Source organism: Dama dama, chromosome 9 (assembly GCF_033118175.1).
Source record: "Dama dama isolate Ldn47 chromosome 9, ASM3311817v1, whole genome shotgun sequence".
NCBI lineage: Eukaryota > Metazoa > Chordata > Mammalia > Artiodactyla > Cervidae > Dama > Dama dama.
This window is the reverse complement of record NC_083689.1, coordinates 13,026,747-13,049,404: the sequence shown is the minus strand read 5'-3', so window position 1 is coordinate 13,049,404 and position 22,658 is coordinate 13,026,747. Positions and strand designations below refer to the sequence as shown.

Below are 22,658 nucleotides of genomic sequence, written 5' to 3'. Positions count from 1 at the left end.
CTGGAAGAAGCACAAGCTGGAATCAAGATTGCTGGGAGAAATATCAATAACCTCAGATATGCAGATGACACCACCCTTATGGCAGAGAGTGAAGAGGAACTGAAAAGCCTCTTGATGAAAGTGAAAGAGGAGAGTGAAAAAGTTGGCTTAAAGCTTAACATTCAGAAAACTAAGATCATGGCATCTGGTCCCATCACCTCACAGGAAATAGGTGGGGAGACAGTGGAAACAGTGTCAGACTTTATTTTGGGGGGCTCCAAAATCACTGCGGATGGTGACTGCAGCCATGAAATTAAAAGATGCTTACTCCTTGGAAAGAAAGTTATGACCAACCTAGATAGCATATTAAAAAGCAGAGACATTACTTTGCCAACAAAGATCCATCTGGTCAAGGCTGTGGTTTCTCCAGTGGTCATGTATGAATGTGAGAGTTGGACTGTGAAGAAAGATGAGTGCCGAAAAATTGATGCCTTTGAACTGTGGTGTTGAAGACTCTTGAGAGTCCCTTGGACTGCAAGGAGATCCAACCAGTCCACCCTAAAGGAGATCAGTCCTGGGTGTTCATTGGAAGGACTGATGCTGAAGCTGAAACTCCAGTACTTTGGCCACCTCATGCAAAGAGTTGATGCATTGGAAAAGACCCTGATGCTGGGAGGGATTGAGGGCAGGAGGAGAAGGGGACGACAGAGGATGAGATGGCTGGATGGCATCACCGACTTGATGGGCATGATTTTGAGTAAACTCTGGGAGTTACTGATCGACAGGGAGGCCCGGCGTGCTGCGATTCATGGGGTCACAAAGTGTCGGACACGACTGAGCGACTGAACTGAACGATGTCTGCTCATTAGACACTGCTTTCACGTTACTCTCACCACCGCTCACATCATTGTCCTAAGGGCCACTAGTGTGGATGGAAAAAATGTTTTTTTTCCTGCTGAATCTCTGTTCCTTGAGCCCACATTGAAAGACAGGTGAATCCAGTCTTTGTTACTCTTTCTCCATGAACTTTTCTGCCTCCCAGAGTTTTAGCATCACTGCCATGCTGTGCTGTGCTTAGTCGCTCAGTCATGTCTGACTCCTTGTGACATGTAGTCCCTCAGGCTCCTCTGTCCGTGGGGATTCCCCAACTTATTGCAATATTGAGACCCAAATCTGAGACTGTGGAACCTTTGTTGATCAGGTTCCAAGGATCTCCAAAGTATTGTCTTCTGGTGGGAAAGTCTCCTGAGATTTCTAGTAAATTGGGATTCCCTTCTTCAACAAGAGATAGAAGTATGCTCCTTTGATATAAATACATAGGTATTATAATCATTGGCTTCATGATGATTTTGATAAATCAACTAGGACATTCATGTTAGTGATACAAGTTAAAAAGTATCATTTAGTGCTTAATTTTTTTTTTAAATGTCAGTTAGATGACATGTTTCCATTTAATGGTACACCATGCACTGACCTTAGAATCTTATGTGGATTGTCTTATATTCATGAAACTTTATTCTCTGATGTTTGCACTATGATGTGTTCTACACTTGCATAAATGTGACTCAGAAGAGTGAAAGGATCTGCCTAAAGTTATGTCCATTTGACTGAAGAGGTATCTGAAGTTGAAAGTCGCTCAGCCGTATCTGACTCTTTGCAACCCCATGGACTATACAGTTCATGGAATTCTCCAGACCAGAATACTGGAGTGGGTAACCTTTCCCTTCTCCAGGGGATCTTCCAAACCCAGGAATCAAATCAGGGTCTCCTGCACTGCAGGCAGATACTTTACCAGCTGAGCTACTATGGGACCTCAAATCCTAAAACAGAAAAATACACATATTGTTGAATGAAGATCTGTATGTCTTCCTTGGGAATGTGTCTATTGCATATTTTCAGTCTACTTTTAATAGAATTATTTGTTTTTTAATATTAATTTGATTTAATCCTTTATATTTTTGGATAGCAACCCCTTATTGGATATATACATTATAAATATATTTTCCCATAGATAGTTTGTTTTATTGGTGCTTTCCTTCACTGTGCAAACAAATGTATTCCATTTGTTTATTTTCATTTCCCTTGCTTGGGGAGATATATACAAAAACATTGCTAAGATGACTCCCAAAGAAGAATCACTTATGGTTTCTTGTAGCTTATTAAATAACTTCATGACATTATCTTGAATTCTCTACTTGTTTGATAACAATCTTCCATGACATTAAGATTGGTTTTTTGGAAAACTGTTCATTTTATATTTTCAAATTTTTTTAGAATATAGTTGACTTGTAGTGTTGTTAGATCTTCTTGTAAAGCAAAATGTATCAGTTACATACATATACACAATATGTCACCTAAAAGATCTTTTGGTCAAACAGATCTTGTGTATATATGTATATATATATATGTGTGTGTGTGTGTGTGTGTGTGTGTGTATACATATTGGAGAAGGAAATGGCAACCCACTCCACTATTCTTGCCTTGAAAATTCCTTGGACAGAGGAGCCTGGCGGGCTACAGTCCTTGGGATCACAAGGGTTGGACACGACTTAGCAACTAAACTACCACCACCATATGTGTGTATATATATATATGTGTCTATATAGAAAGACACACACACACACAAGTTGACCTTTGAACAAGAAAATTAAGGGTTCTGACTCTTCATGGTCAGAAATCCTCCTGTAACTTGACAGTTATTTTTCTATATCACTGACACAACCAACTGTAATAAAAATAATATAAAGTATCTTGGTTGTTAAGTGTATTTTTAAATGAATAATGCAACTCATAACTATTACTTCAGGAAATAGGAGAAAAATTACTTGAGATGACTCTTTTAAGAAGTAATTATTCTTAATAAATCTATTATGCCCCAACAAAGAATGGAATCTACAAAAATTTTTGACCCGAAGGTAGGAAAATTTTGAAGTAGGAAACAACAAAAATGGCCTATGTATAAGACTGAGGAAAAAACTTAATAAAGAGAGTTCCTAAAATTGCATAAAGATGCCGAATCCAAAGATGAAAAGAAAAATGGAAATCCCAGGAAACAAGTAGAAAGAGCAAATTTTATTCCACAATGATCAAAGAATCACTATTTTTGGTTCAGAGGCTTTGAGCTATGCAATCCAGGGCACTAGGTATTTGGTCTTTTAAAGTTGGCATGAAGTAGAATCTCTTCAGAGCCCCTTTTATATCTTGATTTCTCAGAATGTAGATGAACTGGTTCAGCAGGGGTGTGACCACAGTGTACATCAATTGTACTTGAATGTGAGGTGTGGGTAGCAGCAGAGCTAAGGTAAACTCCCAAGGCTGTAAAATAAAATAGGAAGACAACCACGAGGTGGGACACACAGGTAGAAAATGCTTTATACTTCCCCTGAGCTGATGTGATTTTACATATGCAGGAAACTATTTTAGAGTAAGAGTGAAGGATACCAGCAAAAGGACCGACACCCATCAGAAGAGCTGCAAAGTGCATCACTATGTTAAGAAAATTGTCAGAACTGGCAAGTTGTACCACCTCACTGAGTTCACAGAAAAAGTGGGGGATTTGCATTTCTGGACAGAAGGACAGTCGCAGCACCATTAAGCTGTGTAGCAAGGAATGCAAGGCAATCAGCACCCAGGATATCAGAACCAGCAGTCCACAGAGGCGGGGGCTCATGATGACGTCGTAGTGCAGGGGGAGGCAGATGGCCACATACCGATCATAGGCCATCACACTCAGGAGAATGTCATCTAATTCTGCAAAGAGAATGTACAAATACATCTGGGTGATGCAGCCTTCATAGGTGATACCTCTGCTCTCTGTCTGGATGTTCCATAGCATCTTTGGGATGGTGGTGGAGGTGACACAGATGTCTACAAAAGACAGGTTGGAAAGGAAGAAGTACATGGGTATGTGGAGGTGGGAATCCGAGCTGACAGCCAAGACAATAAGTAGGTTTCCAAATACAGTGATCAGGTACATGGTGAGGAAAAGTCCAAATATGAGGGACTGCAGTTCTGGTTCATTTGAAAGTCCCAGAAGAAGAAATCATGAAATTTGTGTGTTGTTACTTGGTTCCATGGGGTGCAGTTGACTACCAGGAAAAAGAAAAATAACATGACTAATTTTCACACAAACTGGCATACTTCACATAGCTGAAACACTGCAATTTCTATTTGGCCCTCAAGAACTTGATGTTAATGCTTTATTTATAGGTAAGTTCTCTTTGAGGGTGTGTGTGTGTGTGTGTTCAGTCACTTCAGTCATGTCCAGCTGTGTGCAACCCCATGAACTGTAGCTCGCCAGGCTCCTCTGTCCTTGGGATTTCCCCAGAGTGGGTTGAATTCTGGAGTGGATTGCCATGTCCTCCACCAAGGGTTCTTCAGAACCCAGGGATTGAGTAGGCATCTCCTACACAGTTGCTGCAATGGGGGAGGATTCTTAAGTGCTGAGTCACCCTGGAAGCCCCTTTGAGGGTATACTCCATTTCATCTCTGACTAGGAATGTTTGTCCAATTCTCATCAGATTTGCAAAGAGGTCCTACCTCTAGAGCTTAATTTAGTGCTGACCATGTTCCAAGTACACGGAGCAAATAAGCAGAGTGTTTAAATGAAAAAAAAAAAAATAATAATCTCTCACAATCCAAGGAGGGTGAATGAGGATATTCAAATAAAATATGACAGAATATGTCAGAATGTGACAGATGCTATGAAGAAAACAAAGCCAGGTATAAGAGAGAGAGTGGTAGGAGGTGCTACTTTGTCCCAAGTGCTCAGGGAAGACCAGAAAATGAGATGATGTTTGAACACTTTCCTCCAGAAAGAGGGATAAGGAGCCAGTATGACGTCAGGAGAACTGTGAGCCTGCTAGAGGGAGCTGCAAAGGCCCTGAGGAAGATGCTTGTTCCACGTGTTCAAATGAAAACAAGGAAACCAGTGGGGCAGAGGAATGATCAAGAGGGGGAGTGATTAGAGATGGTGTCAGGGATGCTGAGGAGCAAGGTGGCCTCCCTGCTACAGTTGACACTTCAGCACATAGAGAATCCCTCTTCCATGTGGTTCCTTGGACCTTAAGAATTTAGTTGTAAAACCATCCTATGAATGATATCAGATACCCTACTTAGTCCCATCTGTTGAGTGAATTCTGACTTCTGTATTGTAAGTCATCTTAATATATGAGTCCAGGTGCGTCCGCTTTAAGAACCATTTTCCCCTCACAAGGCAGGGCACACACACACTCACACACACACTCACAATCATGCCTTTCTGGTTTGTGTTACTACCATCACTGGCTACCCAGATCCACCCGCCTTAGGCTATTAGAGGTTACAGATTGGCTGGTCAGATCAAATTATTATTCTCTGAAAGAATATGTAACTTTTACCCAGAAATTCCAGTTTATAAACTTCCCAAGAAACAATAAACTTGGAGTTCACTTTTGGTATGGACAATTTCTGCTCAGTATTTAGAAAAGAATGAGAAGTATGACAGTGAAAGAAAGAGAGAGACATGAAATGGACATTTGGACATTAAGGGAAAGAAATATCCAATAAACTCAAATGACCCCAGAGACAATGGAATAAAGAAACATTCCCCTGCTTCATCAATATTCCAGCTCCAGTGATATCTCCTTGATACCCAGAAAAAAATAATAAAGAAAAATATATTTCTGCCAAGGACATAAACAATGATGTAGATATGACTGGAAAGATCTTGTAGTGTGAATATCCTAAGAGGAAAATAAAACTGTGGAACATAAATACCAATTTAAAATCAGAAATAGACAAAATACAGCAGAAGTTGGACATGTTTTATATGAAGCATATGAAACAGTAGAAGGTTTCTTTTCCTTAAAGATTTTCCCTATTTGTTACCTCCTGTTCATAAATAAGATTCTTATACTTACTTTCTAATTTTACTGGAAGCATTTTATGCCTTCTATTCCTACAAAAGAGATTTGCCTCGTGGCTCAGAGAGCAAAGAATCCATTTGTCAGTTCAGGAAACAAAGGTTTGATCCCTGGGGTGGGAAGCTCCCTTGGAGAAGGAACTGGCTACCCACTCCAATATTCTTGCCTGGGAAATCCCACTGACAGAGGAGCCAGGTGGGCTACAGTCCATGGGGTCGCAAGAGTTGGACACAACTTATTGATGAAACCACCACAACCACGCCATGTGAGATTCCAATATTACCATTTTTTTAAATTTTTTTTTTTATATTGCAGCTGTTTTTGCCATACATTGACATGAATCAGCCATGGATTTACATGTGTTCCCCATCCCAATCTCCCCCCCACCTCCCTCCCCACCCCATCCCTCTGGGTCTTCCCAGTGCACCAGGCCCAAGCACTTGTCTCATGCATCCAACCTGGGCTGGTGATCTGTTTCACCCTTGATAATATACATGTTTTGATGCTGTTCTCTCAGAACATCCCACCCTCACCTCCTCCCACAGAGTCCAAAAGTCTGTTCTGTACATCTGTGTCTCTTTTTCTGTCTTCCATATAGGGTTATTGTTAGCATCTTTCTAAATTCCATATATATGAGTTAGTATACTGTATTGGTCTTTATCTTTCTGGCTTACTTCACTCTGTATAATGGGCTCCAGTTTCATCCATCTCATTCGAACTGATTCAGATGAATTCTTTTTAATGGCTGAGTAATATTCCATGATGTATATGTACCACAACTTCCTTATCCATTCGTCTGCTGGTGGGCATCTAGGTTGCTTCCATGCCCTGGCTATTATAAACAGTGCTGCGATGAACATTGGGGTGCACGTGTCTCTTTCAGATCTGGTTTCCTCGGTGTGTATGCCCAGAAGTGGGATTGCTGGGTCATATGGCAGTTCTATTTCCAGTTTTTTAAGGAATCTCCACACTGTTCTCCATAGTGGCTGTACTAGTTTGCATTCCCACCAACAGTGTAAGAGGGTTCCCTTTTCTCCACACCCTCTCCAGCATTTATATGGACACCTTATCTTCGACAAAGGAGGCAAGGATATACAATGGAAAAAAGACAACCTCTTTAACAAGTGGTGCTGGGAAAACTGGTCAACCACTTGTAAAAGAATGAAACTAGAACACTTTCTAACACCATACACAAAAATAAACTCAAAGTGGATTAAAGATCTAAATGTAAGACCAGAAACTATAAAACTCCTAGAGGAGAACAGAGGCAAAACACTCTCCGACATAAATCACAACAGGATCCTCTATGACCCACCTCCCAGAATATTGGAAATAAAAGCAAAACTAAACAAATGGGACCTAATGAAACTTAAAAGCTTTTGCACAACAAAGGAAACTATAAACAAGGTGAAAAGACAGCCTTCAGAATGGGAGAAAATAATAGCAAATGAAGAAACAAAAAATTAATCTCAAAAATATACAAGCAACTCTTGAAGCTCAATTCCAGAAAAATAAATGACCTAATCAAAAAATGGGCCAAAGACCTAAACAGACATTTCTCCATAGAAGACATACAGATGGCTAACAAAAACATGGAAAGATGCTCAACATCACTCATTATCAGAGAAAGGCAAATGAAAACCACAATGAGGTACCATCCCACGCCGGTCAGAATGGCTGCTATCCAAAAATCTACAAGCAATATTACCGTTAAATTGTCAACCTTGACGCTTGCATTTTCAAGTGCAAGGTTCACTTTAGTTTTAGATCGTACATAAGTACATTAATATGAGGAAAACCAGAAAATAACTACAATGACCTCTGGCCTCTGGGCTATAACAAATCTGTCCTCAGGTGACCTCAAGCTCACGTACTTGGCTTCCATCCTCTCCGATGCTCTCCTGCAGTGTCTGTAGAGCTCTCAGACTCACCTGCCTGCAGATTTTAATCACTTCTTCCCTGTAGAAGTCAAAATACCTCCCTAAATGATTACTGATGAAGACAGAATTTTGTCCCCAAATAAGAAAACAGCAAGTGATAAAATCAATCATTGGTTGCCAGACAGATGTAGAACTTCAAAAGCAAGAACCAGGTCCTCACCAACCAAAGTGGCAGAGGCTGAGGGACTACAGCAGAGGAGATATTTGGAGCTTCCTGTGTCAGCTCATTAGACATGTTTCCTCTGGTTACTCCAACCTTTAACTACATGATTTCCCTTGGGGACACTTCTGGACAGAATATTTTTTTTTCTAGTGGTTCTTTGCTCCTAAGACATGCATTGTAAGTTAGGTGAATTCATTTTTTTATCACTCCTTCCCCTTTAATTATCTTGCTTCCAAAGCCCTAAGATTCCCAGCATGTCATCACGTCCCTGGGTACAAAATTTTCTTTAAACTGTAACATTGAGGATTTATCTTGAGTAGGTCCCTCTGATCTTTAAGACTTTGATTTGTGGCGGGGACAGAACCACTGAAATCTCCTCTTCAAAAAGGGGGATAACTTTGTCCCTTTAGTATAAAACCATGGTTATTGTACTCCCTGGATCCATGACAGTTTCTCCAGGCCAATTAGAAATTTCCCAGTTATATCAGAAGTCAAGAGCTACCCTTTAGTCCCTCGTTACTAAATGTGTGTAATTATAAGAGAGATATTTATATGTTGATATGCACCATAAACTCTCATAGCATATTATGTTGTGTGTGGGATGTGCTCAGTCTTGTCCAAATATTTGTAACCCCATGGACTGTAGCCCTCCAGGCTTCACTGTGCTTGGGATTTCCCAGACAAGAATACTGGAGTGGGTTGCCATATCCTTCTCCAAGGGATCTTCCTGACCCAGCAATGGAACCCATGGCTTTTATGTCTCCTGCATTGCCAGGTGGGTTCTTTATCACTAGGTCCACTATATATATATATATATATATATATATATATATATATATATATATAATGTGTGTGTGTGTGCCACAGCCTGCATGGGTGTTTGGGAACCTAGTTATGAGTCACAGCAGAGGTCAGACATGAAGCAGTGTCTAAGCAGGGCCACAGCACATATCACCGGTGCTTACATAGGCTTCACATGAAGCAACACCAATCACTGATGATGGCTTGATGCCACAGCCCACACCCCTATCCATGCCAGAAGTCCATGCGTGTCTCGAGGCCCTTGTCTTGCAGCCCAATACCATGGCAAGTAAAGCAGCCCCACTGTAGGGACAAAAGAACTCCAGACCCAAAGATGCTTCTGAGCAGGGGACGGTCAACCACTGATGGTGCTTACACAGGCAGCACATCAGAGGCAGTCTGCATCTCAAGCTCTGCCCAGGCCAACAGGGTCCTTGCCCCACCCCATCTAGAGGGCCACACACTAGCACTTCTTGCTCCAGCACTGCTCCCCTCTGGGTCAACAGTGCTGGGACAGGAGTGGGGGAGCACACACTTAGGGGGAACACGGTCAGCTCATATGTGATCCCCAGGGCTTCTGCTCTAGCAACTTGGGACCTGCCTCCCTCCCATTAGGCCAGTAATGGCCACTAAGCTAGAGGAAGCCATATCTCATACCTGGCTCAAGCCCTAAACCCTCCATACCTCTTAGCAAGATGATTGCAACCAGTAAACCCTAAAGAAAGGCATGAATTGTGATAACATCAGATCCAGCTCTTCCAACAAAGCCACTGGGCATACATCAACTGTATATGACTTCCCACAGAAAGATACCACTTCAAGACTGCAAGAGTTAACTGTGGCACATAATTTCAGATAGACAGACAAAGGTACAGAAAAGGAAAAGACAGAGGAATTTATCCCAACTGAAACAGCAACAGATTAGGCCTTAAAAAACAGCTAATGAAAGAGAAACAATGTAACAGGTTTGGAACTCAATGCATTAGTAAAGATGATACAAAACTCTATTTTCTCAAGCTAAAATGATTCAAGAAATCTTCCAAAAGAAGTTTTACTTTCAGTATTCACCCTGTGCATTTTACTAATAAGTGAAAGACCACAAAATATTTAATTCTGTGAAAAAAAGGACTGATGAAACAGTGATCCTCTTAACAGGGAACTATAAAATAAAAACTAGTTAGAACTGAATACTGCAAAAAATTAAGTGAGCAGGAACTAGAAACAATTATTAGTATACCAGGTGATATAGAAGAATGCATAAGTTAACTGAAGTATAGAATCATGGAAATGACTCAGAAAAGATAAAAACAAATGAAAAATGAGAATAGTGTGAACAGTGTTTGACTACATTAAGAACACCAACACTGGCATAACGGGAGTGTCTAGGAAGGAAAAGAGAAAAGGAGAAGGTAGTCAAAATTTGATAAACTTATGGCTGAAAACTTCCCAAACCTGAATAAAAAAGCAAATTCAGGTACAAGAAGCAAAAAGCATCCCCCCAAAATTACAGCAACAAGACTCACACCAATATACATCAATTAAAACTGCAATATTGAAGATATGGCTTTCTAAAGGCAGCACAAGTAAAACAGTGTCATATGAAAAGCAACCCTGTAAGTCTGTCAGCTGATGTCTTTTCTTTTGCTTTCTGTTTTTACATTTTTTTTGCAGAAACATTACTTGTCAGATGGAAGAAGTCGGGTATACTTAAACTGCTGAGAGGGAAAAACCTGCAAACTAGAGCATTCTATCCAGCAAGACTCTCATTTAGAATTGAAGGAGAGATAAGGAACTTTTCAGACAAGCAAAGACTAAAATAATCTATCAATTCTAAGCCTACTCTACAAGGAATGCTATAGAATCTTCTCTAAGAAGGAAAAAAAATGGCATAACAAGTGGCAAGAAACTATATGAAAGACAAAGTCCCGCTAGTAAAGGCACACGTGCAGAAAGGCTGAGGATCAAATCACTTAAGCTAGGATGAAAATTTAATAGGCAAAAAGATTTTCTAAAGTCAAGTATATCCACAATTAAGAATTAAAGGTATAAATAGGGAGGTCTTAAATATAACAACAAACACACAAATGTAGGTCAGGGAGCGAAAATGTAGCGCTATTTGAAACTGCAGGAGCTTGAAAAACAGCCTGTTTTAAAAAGTAAATAAAGCTGTAGGTCACCATATAAAAACCCACTGTTTACCATACATCATAGAAACTGCACTAGATAAAGAAAAACTAGAGAGAATGAAACACAAGAATATTACTTTGTTGTTTAGTCACTTAGTTGTATTTGACTTGTTGCGACCCTATGGACTGCAGCACACCAGCCTTCCCTGTCCTTCAGCATCTCCCGGAGCTTGCTCAAAGCATACAACTAAATAAAATCATCAAATCTTAAGAAACACACAGAAGAAAAAAACCAAGAACTAAAAAACCAAAAAACAAGTAACACGCTGGCAATAAGCAGCACCTATGGATAATTTCTTTGTGTGTCAGTATACTAAATTCTCTAATAAAAAGACAATATTCTTAATAAATTCTTCATAAATTTAAGATATCCCACCAAAGAAATGAAATTTCCAAACTTTTTTTTTATCCAAAGGTATATAAATTTTGGAATAGGAAAAAACAAAAACTCTGCATATAAGACGGAGAATAAAGCTTAATAAAGAAAGTGCCTAAATTGTACAAAGATGCTGAATCCAAAGAAGAAAAGAAAATTGGAAATCCCAGGCAATATCTACAAGGAGCAAATTTTATTCCACAATGATCAAAGAATCACAATTTCAGGTTCAGAGGCTTTGAGTTATGCAATCCAGGGCACTAGTATAATTGGTCTTTTATACTTGGAGTCAAATATAAACTCTTCAGAGCCCCCTTTAAATCTTTGTTCCTCAGACTGTAGATGAAGGGATTCAGCATGGGTGTGACCACAGCATACATCACAGAGACAGTTGTACTTGTGTGTGAGCTATGGGTAACAGCAGAACTAAGGTACACTCCTAAGGCTGTAAAATAAAATAAGGAGACAACCAAGAGGTGGGATACACAGGTAGAAAATGCTTTATACTTCCCTTGAGCTGATGAAATCTTACATATGCAGGAAACTATTTTAGAGTAGGAGTAAACGATACCGGAAAAAGGACCAACACCCATCAGGAGAGCTGCAAAATACATCACTATGTTATTGAGAAAGTTGTCAGAACTGGCAAGTTGTACCACCTGATTGAGTTCACAGAAAAATTGGGGGATTTGTACACTTGGGTGGAAGGACAATCGCAACACCATTAAACTGTGTAGCAAGGAATACAGGACACTTATTAACCAAGATACTAGAACCAGCAGTCCACAAAGCTGGGAACTCATGATGACCATGTAGTGCAGGGGGTGGCAGATGGCCACATACCGGTCATAGGCCATCACAGTCAGGAGAATGTCATCTAATCCTGCAAAGAGAATATAAAAATACATCTGGGTGATGCAGCCTTCATATGTGATAACTTTACTCTGTGTCTGGATGTTCCACAGCATCTTTGGGATGGTGGTGGAAATGAAACAGATGTCTACAAAGGACAGGTTGGAGAGGAAGAAATACATCGGGGTGTGGAGGTGGGAGTCTGAGCTGACAGCCAGGATGATGAGCAGGTTTCCAAACACAGTGACCAGGTACATGGAGAGGAAAAGCCCAAAGATGAGGGGCTATAGTTTGGGCTCCTTTGAAAGTCCCAGAAGAAGAAATCCTGAAATTTGTGTATTGTTACTTGCTTCCATGGTGTGGAGGTGACTACCAGGAAAAAGGAAAGTATTGACAAATTTAACTCATACTGGTATAATTCACATAGATGAAAGACTGCAATTTCAATTTCTATCTCAAGAAGTTGATATTAATATTTTATTTATAGATAAGTTCTCTTTGAGCATATGTGTATATGTTTAACATCTTCAGTCATGTCCAACTGTCTCCAATCCCAAGGACTATAGCACGCCAGCCTCCACTGCCCATGGAATTTCTTAGGAAAGATCTCTGGAGTGGGTTGCCATGCCCTCCTCCCAACCCAGGGATTGAACCCGAGTCTCTTGAAGGGCTACTCCATTGCAGGTGAATTCTAAACCTCTGACTTACTGCAGAAGCCCTTTTGAGGGTAGGCTTCATTTCATTTCTGACTAGGAATTTTTGTCCCATTCTCATCACATTTGCTAAGAGGTCATATATTCTAGAGTTTTAACGTGATATTCCTTCACTCATTTGAGAAATACATATTTAGTGCTGACCCAGTAGAAAGTGCTGAAAAACAAACCTCTTACAATCCAAGAACATTGAATGAGGATATTCAAATAAAATATTATAAAATATGTTAAGTGTGACAGATGCTATGAAGAATACAAAACCAGGTATAAAAGAGAATGGTAGGAGGTGCTATTTTGTTCTGAATGTTCAGGAAAGTCCAGCAAACTAGGTGATGTTTGAACAGATTCCTAAAGAAAGAGAGACAAGGAGCTAGTGTGATGTCAGAAGTGTGTGCCTGGAAGAGGGAGCTGCCACTGCTAAGGACCTGAGGAAGATGCTTGTTCCACATGTTCAAGTGCAAACAAGGAAGCCAGTGGGTCAGAGGGAAAAGCAGGAGGGGGGGTGATTAGAGACGGTGTCAGGGATGCTGAGGAACAAGGTGGCCTTCCTGCTACAGCTGAACCTTCAGTCCACAGAGAATCCCTCCTTCCATGAGGTTCCTTGCACATTATCAATTTAGCTATAAAACCATCCTGTGAATTATATAAGATTCCCTTCTGTATAAGATTCCCTTCCCATCTGTTGACTTAATTTTGACATGTGTGTATAAGTCATTTAGCATATGAAACCAGGTGCTTCTGCTTTAAGACCTGTTCTCCATTTCAAGGCACAAGTATTCATGCACAAACACACACACACACAAACACACAAATGCACCACGTTCTTCTGGTTGTGTCACTATCATGCCTTGGTCACCCAGATTCATCCTCTTTAGGCCGTGAGTGCTTACAGCTCAGCTAGTCAGAATTATATATTCTCCAAAAGAATATGTAATTTTTCCCTGAAATTCCAATTTATAAACGTCTCATGGAACAATAAATTGGGGTTCGTTTTTGGTATAGCCAATTTCTGCTTGGTATTTAGAAAAGAATGAAAAGTACGAGAGTGAAAGAAAGAGAAACGAAATGGACATACGTACATTAAGGGAAAATAATATCCAATATACTCAAATGACTCCTGAGACAATGCAATAAAGAAAAGTTTCCTTTCTTCATCAACATTCTACCTCCAATGACATCTCTATCATGCACAGAAAAAAAAAAATGAAGAAAAATATCTTTTGTTCAAGGATGTAAATAATGATACAGTTATGACATGGAACTTCTTACAGTTTGAATACCCCAAGAGGAAAAGAAACAATTGGAATGTAAACTACCAATTCAATATCAGAAATGGAAAAAACACAACAGAAGTTGGATATGTTTTATATGAGGCATATGAAGCGGTAGAAGACTGCCTTTCTAATGGACTTTCCCTGTATGCTTCCTCCTGTTCATAAATAAGATCCTTATACTTACTTTCTACTTTTACTAGAAGCATTTTATGCCTCCTATTCCTTCTAACTGGATTTCCCTGGTGGCTCAGAAAGTAAAGAATCTGCTTATCAATGCAGGAGACATAGGTTAGATCCCTGACTCAGAAAGATCCCCTGAAGAAGATAATGGCAACCCACTCCAGCATTCTTGCCTGGGAAATCCCATTGACAGAGGAGCCAGGTGGGCTACAGTCCATGGGGTCACAAAAGTTGGAATAACGTCACAACTAAACCACCACCATCATTCCTTCTGTGCTTCCACTATTACCATTTAATTGTCAACCTAGATGCTTACATTTTTAAGTGCAAATTTCACTTTAGTTTTAGACCATACATAATTACGTTAATATTAGGAAAACCAGAAAACAACTACAATGACCTCTGGCCTCTGGGCTATGACAGATTGGTCCTCAGGTGACCTCAAATATACACTCCTGGTTTCCATCCTCTCTAATGCTCTCCTGAAGTGTCTGTGGAGCTCTCAGACTCACCTGCCTGCAGATTGAGAGAGAAGGCTCTCCCTGTAGAAGTCAAAATTCCTCCTTAAATGATTACTGATGCAGACAGAATTTTGTCCCCAAATAAGAAAACAGGAAGTGATAAAATCAAACATTGGTTGCCAGACAGATGTAGAACTTCAAAAGTAAGAACCAGGTCCTCACCAATCAAAGTGGCAGAGACTGAGGGACTGCAGCAGAGGAGGTATTTACAGCTTCCTGTGTCAGCTCATTAGGCATGTTTCCTTTGGTTACTCCAACCTCTAACTTCATGATTTCCCTTGGGGACATTTTTCTGGACAGAATGAATTTTTTTTTTTTTTTCTGTCTGATTCACTGTTCCTAAGACACTACATTATAAGTTAGGTAAATTCATTTTTTATCACTTCTTCCCCTTTAATTCTCTAGCTTCCAAAGCCCTAAGATTCCCAGCATGTCATCACATCTCTGAGTACAAAATTTTCTTTAAACTGTAACATTGAGGATTTGTCTTGGTTAGGTCTCTCTGATCTTTAATGCTTTGATTTGTGGCAGGGACAGAACCACTGAAATCTCTAAAAATTACTATTCTCCTCTTCAAAAAAGGGGATAACTTTGCTAGTTTAGAATAAAACCATGGTTAATATATTTCATGGAAGCATGATAGTTTCTCCAAGCCAAATAGACATTTCCCAGTTATATCAGAAGTCAAGAGCTATCCTTTAATCCCTCATTACCAAATCTGTGTACTTTCAAGTGAGATATTTATATGTTGATATGCACCATAAACTATCTTAGTGTATTATCTGTGTGTTTGTGCTGTGCTCAGACACATCTGAGTCTATGACCCCATGGCTGTAGCCCCAGGCTCCTCTGTCCACTGGATTTCCATATCAAGAATACTGGAGTGGGTTGCCATTCCATTCCCCCGGGATCTTCCCAACCCAGGGAACAAACCCACATGAGCTGCACTGCAGGCAGATCCAACAGGTGGATCAGGCAGTAAAAAATCTGCCAGTAATGCAAGAGATGCAGTATATATATATGCAGATTATAGATATAGTTATGTAGCATGTGTGTGTGTGTGTGTGTGTGTGTGTGTGTGCCACAGCCTAAGATTAGTGGATACTTGGTCACGTAGGCTCAGACATGAAGCAGTGTCTAAGCAGGGCCACAGCACATATCACTGGTGCTTATATGGGCTTCACATCAGAAGCAACACCAATCACTGATGATGGCTTGATGCCACAGCCCACACCCCTATCCATGCCAGATCCATGCATGTCTCGAGGCCCTTGTTTTGCAGCCCAATACCATGGCAAGTAAAGCAGCCCCACTGTAGGGACAAAAGAACTCCAGACCCAAAGATGCTTCTGAGCAGGGGACGGTCAACCACTGATGGTGCTTACACAGGCAGCACATCAGAGGCAGTCTGCATCTCAAGCTCTGCCCAGGCCAACAGGGTCCTTGCCCCACCCCATCTAGAGGGTCACACACTAACACTTCTTGCTCCAGCACTGCTCCCCTCTGAGTCAACAGTGCTGGGACAGGAGTGGGGGAGCACACACTTAGGGGGAACAAGGTCAGCTCATATGTGATCCCCAGGGCTTCTGCTCTAGCAACTTGGGACCTGCCTCCCTCCCATTAGGCCAGTAATGGCCACTAAGCTAGAGGAAGCCATATCTCATACCTGGCTCAAGCCCTAAACCCTCCATACCTCTTAGCCGGATGATTGCAACCAGTAAACCCTAAAGAAAGGCATGAACTGTGATAACATCAGATCCAGCTCTTCCAACAAAGCCACTGGGCATACATCAACTGTATATGACTGTTCCCACAGAAATATACCACTTCAAGCCTGCAAGAGTTAACTGTGGCACATAATTTCAGATAGACAGACAAAGGTAAGTAAAACGAAAAGACAGAGGAACTTGTCCCAACTGAAATAGCAAGAGATCATGCCTAAAAATCAGCAAATGAAAGAGAAACAAACAGTTTACCAGATTTGGAATCAATGCATTAGTGAAGATGATATAAAGCTCCATTTTCTCAAGCTAAAATGATTCAAGGAATCTTCCAAAAGAAGCTTTACTTTCAGTATGCACCCTGGGCATTTTACTAATAAGTGGAAGACCATAAAATATTTAATTCTGTGAAAAGAAGGACTTATGAGCACAGAGATAATTTTAACAGGGAACTATAAAATAAAAACTAGTTAGAACTGAACACTACAATAAATGAAATGAGCAGGAACTAGAAGTAATTAATAGTACACCCGGTGATACAGAAGAATGCATGTTAACTGAAATGTAGAATCATAGAGATGACTCATCAGAAAAGAAAGCAACAAATGAAAAATGAGAATAGTTTGAGGGATGTTTGCCTACATTAAGAACACCAACACTGGCATAATTGGAGTGTCCAGGAAGGAAAACAGAAAAAGAGAAGGTAGTCAAAATATATTTGATAAACTTATGGCTGAAAACTTCCCAAACCTGAATAAAGAAGCAAATTCAGGTGTAAGAAGCAAAAAGCATCCCCCCAAAATGACAGCAACAAGACCTACATGAAGATGCAGCAATTTAAACCACGAAGTTAAAGATATGGGTTTCTAAAGGCAGCAAAAGTAAAAGAGTGTCATATAAGATGGAAACATATAAGTTTATCATTTTATTTATTTCTTTTTTTTTTTTTTTCCAGAAACTGTGCATGATAGAACAGAGAGGCATGATATGTTTAAAGTGTTGCGAGGGAGAAACCTGCAAACTAGGGCATTTTACCCAGTAAGATTATCATTTAGAATTGAAGGAGAGATAAAGAACTTTTCAGACAAGCACAGACTAATAGAATTTATCAATTCTAAACCTACTCTACATGGGAATGATATAGTACCTTCTCTAAGAAGGAAAGGAAAAGGCATAACAAGTGGTAAGAAACTATAAGAAAGAGAATATCCTGCTAGTAAAGGCAAACATATAGAAAGGCTGAGGATCAAATCACTTAAGTTAGTATGAAAATTTAATAGACAAAAAAATTCTAAAATCAAATATAGCTAAATAAGAATGAGAGGATAAATAGGAAGGGGTCAAATATGGCTTCAAATACATAAAATTAGTGCAGGGAGTTAAAATGTAGCGCTATTGGTATGTAAACGAACTTAAAGGATAACTTGTTTTTAAAAATAGACACCGTTGTAGATCATCATATAAAGACACTTTCTTTACCATACATCAAAAATCTACACTAGATAAGCAAAAACTAGAGAGAAAGTAACACAAGCATATCACTAAATAAAATCATTAAATCATAAGAGAAGAAACACAAAGGAAAAAGGAAAACAAATAACTACAAAACAGAAAACAAGTTAACAAATTGGCAATAAGTAATACCTACCAAAATCCTCTTTAGCAGCCAGTAGATTAAATGCTCTCCTAAAGAGCCAGCTTAAAACTAAATACTAAAAAAAAATAGCATCAGGGCATCCAGCCCCATTATTTTCTGACAAGTAGAAGGGGAAAAGGTGAAAGCAGTGATAGATTCCTCTTCTTGGTCTCCAAAATCGCTGTGGACGGTGACCGCAGCCATGGAATCAGAAGATGATTGCTTCTTGGCAGGAAACCAATGATAAACCTAGACAGTGTGTTGAAAAGCAGAGACATTACTCTGCCAACAAAGGTCCATATAGTCAAGGCTATGGTCTTCCCAGTGGTCACATATGGTTGTGAGAGCCAGGCCATAGAGAAGGCAGAAGGTGGAATAATTGATGCCTTTGAACTGTGGTACTGGAGAAGACTCCTGATAGTCCCTTGGACAACAAGGAGATCAAACCAGTCAGTCTTAAGGGAGATCAACCCTGAATATTCACTGGAAAGACTGATGCTGAAGCTGAAGTTTCAGTATTTTGATCACCTGGTACAAACAGATGACTCATTGGAAAAGTCCCTGCTGCTGAGAAAGATTGAGGGCAGAAGGAGAAGAGGGCATCAGAGGATGACATGGCTGGATGGCATCACCAATGCAATGAACATGAACTTCAGCAAACTCCAGGAGATGGTGAGGGACAGGCAGGCCTGGCCTGCTGCAATCCATGGAGTCACAAACGGTTGGACATGCCTGGGCAACCAAACAACAACAGGCTAAATGCTTTAATAAAAGGACATTACTTCTAATAAATTCTTCATAAATCTATGATACTCCATCCAAGAAATGGAATTTCCAAACATTTTTGATCCAAAGGTAGGAAAATGGCGGAGTAGGAAAAAATAAAAAAATGTCTATATATAAGAATAAGGATAAAGCTTAATAAGAGAGTTCCTAAAACCGTATAAAGATGCTGAATTCAAAGAAAAAAAGAAAAATGGAAATTCCAGGAAATAAGTGTAAGGAGCAAACTTTATTTCACTATGGTCAAAGAACAATTTCTGATTCTAATTCTTTGAGTTATACAATCCAGAGTACTAATATAACTGGCCTTTTATGCTAGGCATCAAATATAATCTCTTTAGAGCCTCTTTTATATCCTGGTTTCTCAGACGGTAAATGAAAGGATTCAGCATGAGTGTGACCACAGTGTACATCCCCAAAGTGATTGTACTTGAATGTGAGGTGTGGGTAGCAGCAGAGCTAAGGAACACTCCTAAGGCTGTAAAATAAAATAGGAAGATAACCTCGAGGTGAGACACACAGGTAGAAAATGCTTTATACTTCCCCTGAGCTGATGCGATTTTACACACGCAGGAAACTATTTTAGAGTAAGAGTAAAGGCTATCAGCAAAAGGACCAACACCCATCAGGAGAGCTACAAAATGCATCACTGTGTTATTAAGAAAGTTGTCAGAACTGGCAAGCTGCACCACCTGATTAAGTTCACAGAAAAAGTGGGGGATTTGCATTTCTGGACAGAAGGACAATTGCAACACCATTAAGCTGAGTAGCAAGGAAAACAAGGCAATCAGCACCCAGGATATCAGAACCAGCAGTCCACAGAGCTGGGGGCTCATGATGACCGTGTAGTGCAGAGCATGGCAGATGGCCACATGCCGATCATAGGCCATCACTGTCAGGGGAATGTCATCTAATCCTGCAAGCAGTATGTAAAAATACAACTAGATGACACAGCCTTCATAGGTTATGACTTTGCTCTGGGTCTGAATATTCTGTAGCATCTTTGGGATGGTGGTGGAAGTGAAGCAGATGTCTACAAAGGACAGGTTTGAGAGGAAGAAGTACGTGGGTGTGTAAATGTGGGAGTCAGAGATAGTGACCAGGATAATGATCAGGTTTCCAAACACAGTGATCAAGTACATGGAGAGGAAAAGCCCAAAGGTGAGGGGCTGCATTTCTGGATCCTCTGAGAATCCCAGAAGAAAAAATTCAGAAAACTGGGTATTATTACCTGGTTGCATGTGGTGGAGGTGACTACCAGGAAAAATGAAAATAGCATGACTAGTGTTCACACAAATTGGCATAACTCTCATAGATGAAATAGTAAAATTTCTATTTTGCTGTCAATAAAATATTTTTAATATCTTGTGTTTAGAAAAGTTCTGTTTCATCTCTACTTAGGCATTTTTGCCCCACTCTCAGCATATTCCCAAAGAAATATGCATTCTACAGTTGTAATGAGAAATACTTTCATACATTTGAAGAATATATATTGAGTGTCAACCATGTTCAAAACACATATTGCTGTTTAATCACTAAGCCATGTCTTACACTTTTGAGACTGTCCTCCCTCCCCCAGACGATAGCCGGCCAGGCTTCTCTGTCCATGGAATTTCCCAGGCAAGAATACTAGAGTGGGTTGCCATTTCTTTCTCCAGGGGATCTTCTCAACCCAGGGATCTAATCTGCCTCTTCTGCATTGCCAGGCAGATTCTTTACCACTGAGCCACCTGGGAAATCCCTCTAAACAAATATAGGTAACAAGTACATGGTGCTAAAAAAAGGAAGTTTTCACAATCTAGTTACGGTGAAAGATGATGTGCAAATAAAATATTATATGTCAAGTGATTACAGTTGGTATGAAGAAAACAAAGTTAGATATAAAAGAGAGTAGTAGGAAGTATTTTCCGGTATTGCATGTTCAGTTAAGGCCAGCAAACAAGGTGATAATTGAACAGATAGTTCAAGAAAGGGAGAGAGGATCTAGTATGATATCAAGAGAAATATGTGCCTGGCAAGGGAATGGCCACTACAAAGGACCTAAGGAAAATGCTTGTTCTTTGCACTTTATGAATTTAGTTGCAAAAGCATCTTGTGAATTAAAGAATCTCCCATCCTTAGTACCTTCTGCTGACTGAATTCTGGGCTCTGTGATTTAGGACACCTTAATATATGAGTCCAAACGCCTCTGGTTTAAGAATTGCTCTCAAGGCACAAGCGCACATGCTCACACACACACACACACACACACACACACACACACACACTCACACCATGTCCTCCTGGGCTATGTTCCTGCCAGGCATCTCTCACCCAGAACCACCCTCCTCACACCAGATACCATTATAACTCAAGCTGATCATATCAGATCATCTTTCTCCTGCAGAATGTATAAATGGTATCCAGAAATTCCCGTTCATAGACTGCCCATAGACCAATAAACTTGGGGTTCGTTTTTATGATCACTTTCTGCTCTGTACTTAAAGAAATATAAAAGTTATGTGTGTGTGTGTGCGAAAGAGAGGCAGTGGGAGAGAGAAGAGAGGGAAATGAAATAGACAATAGAGGGTAAAAGATTTAATAAGCTCTAGTGGTCCCTGAGACTATGAGATGAATTAAAGCTTCCTTTGTTTGGCAACATTCCAATTCCGGTTATCTCTTCTTGACATGCAGCAAAAATAATTTTCAAAAAGAAAAATACATGTTTACCTTGACAGAACAGTTATAGTTTTATAATGAAAGAAACCTGACATATTTGACTACCCCAAAAGAAAAATGGGCAAAGTAAATAAACCAACAAAAATGAATATACAAATGAAAACAGCAACAGCTGAAAATGTTTTATATAAAACAATAGAAGACATTTTTCCTGAACCTTTTCCATTTATTTGACCAGTTTTTTACTGTTCTATAAGGAATGAGGCAAGCTCTTTCCCAGTTTCCTTCTGGGGCATCTTGTGTTTGTTATTCTTGGAGCTTACGCAGTATCATATTTTTAAAATAAATCTGATGAGCATATCCCAATGCTATTTCTGGCCTTTGTTCAACATGCAAAGGGTTTTTCAAACTGCATTCTGTAAATTCTACAGACACCATGTCAATCCAACCTTTTGCCCTGAAAAAATTTCTTCATAGGATTCATGCCTAGACATTATATTATATAAACAATTATTTCATTGTACTATTACTTCACCATGATAATGCAAAATCCTAATCATCAACGACTTCAACTGCTCTGGTCATTTTCAGAAAGATATGTGAATACATTTGCACTTATATAAAAACACAGGCTTCCCAGGTGGTGCTAGTGGTAAAGTACCTGCCTGCCAATGCAGGAAGCATGAGACACAGGTTCAATTCCTGGGTCAGGAAGATCCCCTGGAGGACGGCATGCAACCCACTCCAGTATTCTTGCCTGGAGAATCCCGTGAGCAGAGGAGCCTGGTGGGCTACAATCCATAGAGTCATAAAGAGTCAGACACAACTGAAGCAGCTTAGCACACATGCAAGCAAAGAGAAATGTATTTAAATACATGTGAAGTTACAAAATAAAGGGAACTGAAGGAAAAATAATTAAATAAATTAGTTCCAAAGAAACTGTATTTTTGAAAAATTGAATGGAGCATCACA

At 39.9% G+C, this 22,658-nt stretch overlaps 3 pseudogenes; all 3 read right to left on the bottom strand.

Annotated features, from left to right (window-relative positions):
• Nucleotides 1–3,087: 3,087 nt before the first annotated feature.
• On the bottom strand, nt 3,088–3,955 carry LOC133061595 (olfactory receptor 7A10-like; annotated as a pseudogene).
• A 7,653-nt stretch (nt 3,956–11,608) lies between these two features.
• LOC133061215 (olfactory receptor 7A10-like) lies at nt 11,609–12,556 on the bottom strand (annotated as a pseudogene).
• Nucleotides 12,557–19,321: 6,765 nt separating this feature from the next.
• LOC133061594 (olfactory receptor 7A5-like) lies at nt 19,322–20,269 on the bottom strand (annotated as a pseudogene).
• Between the last annotated feature and the right edge of the window lie 2,389 nt (nt 20,270–22,658).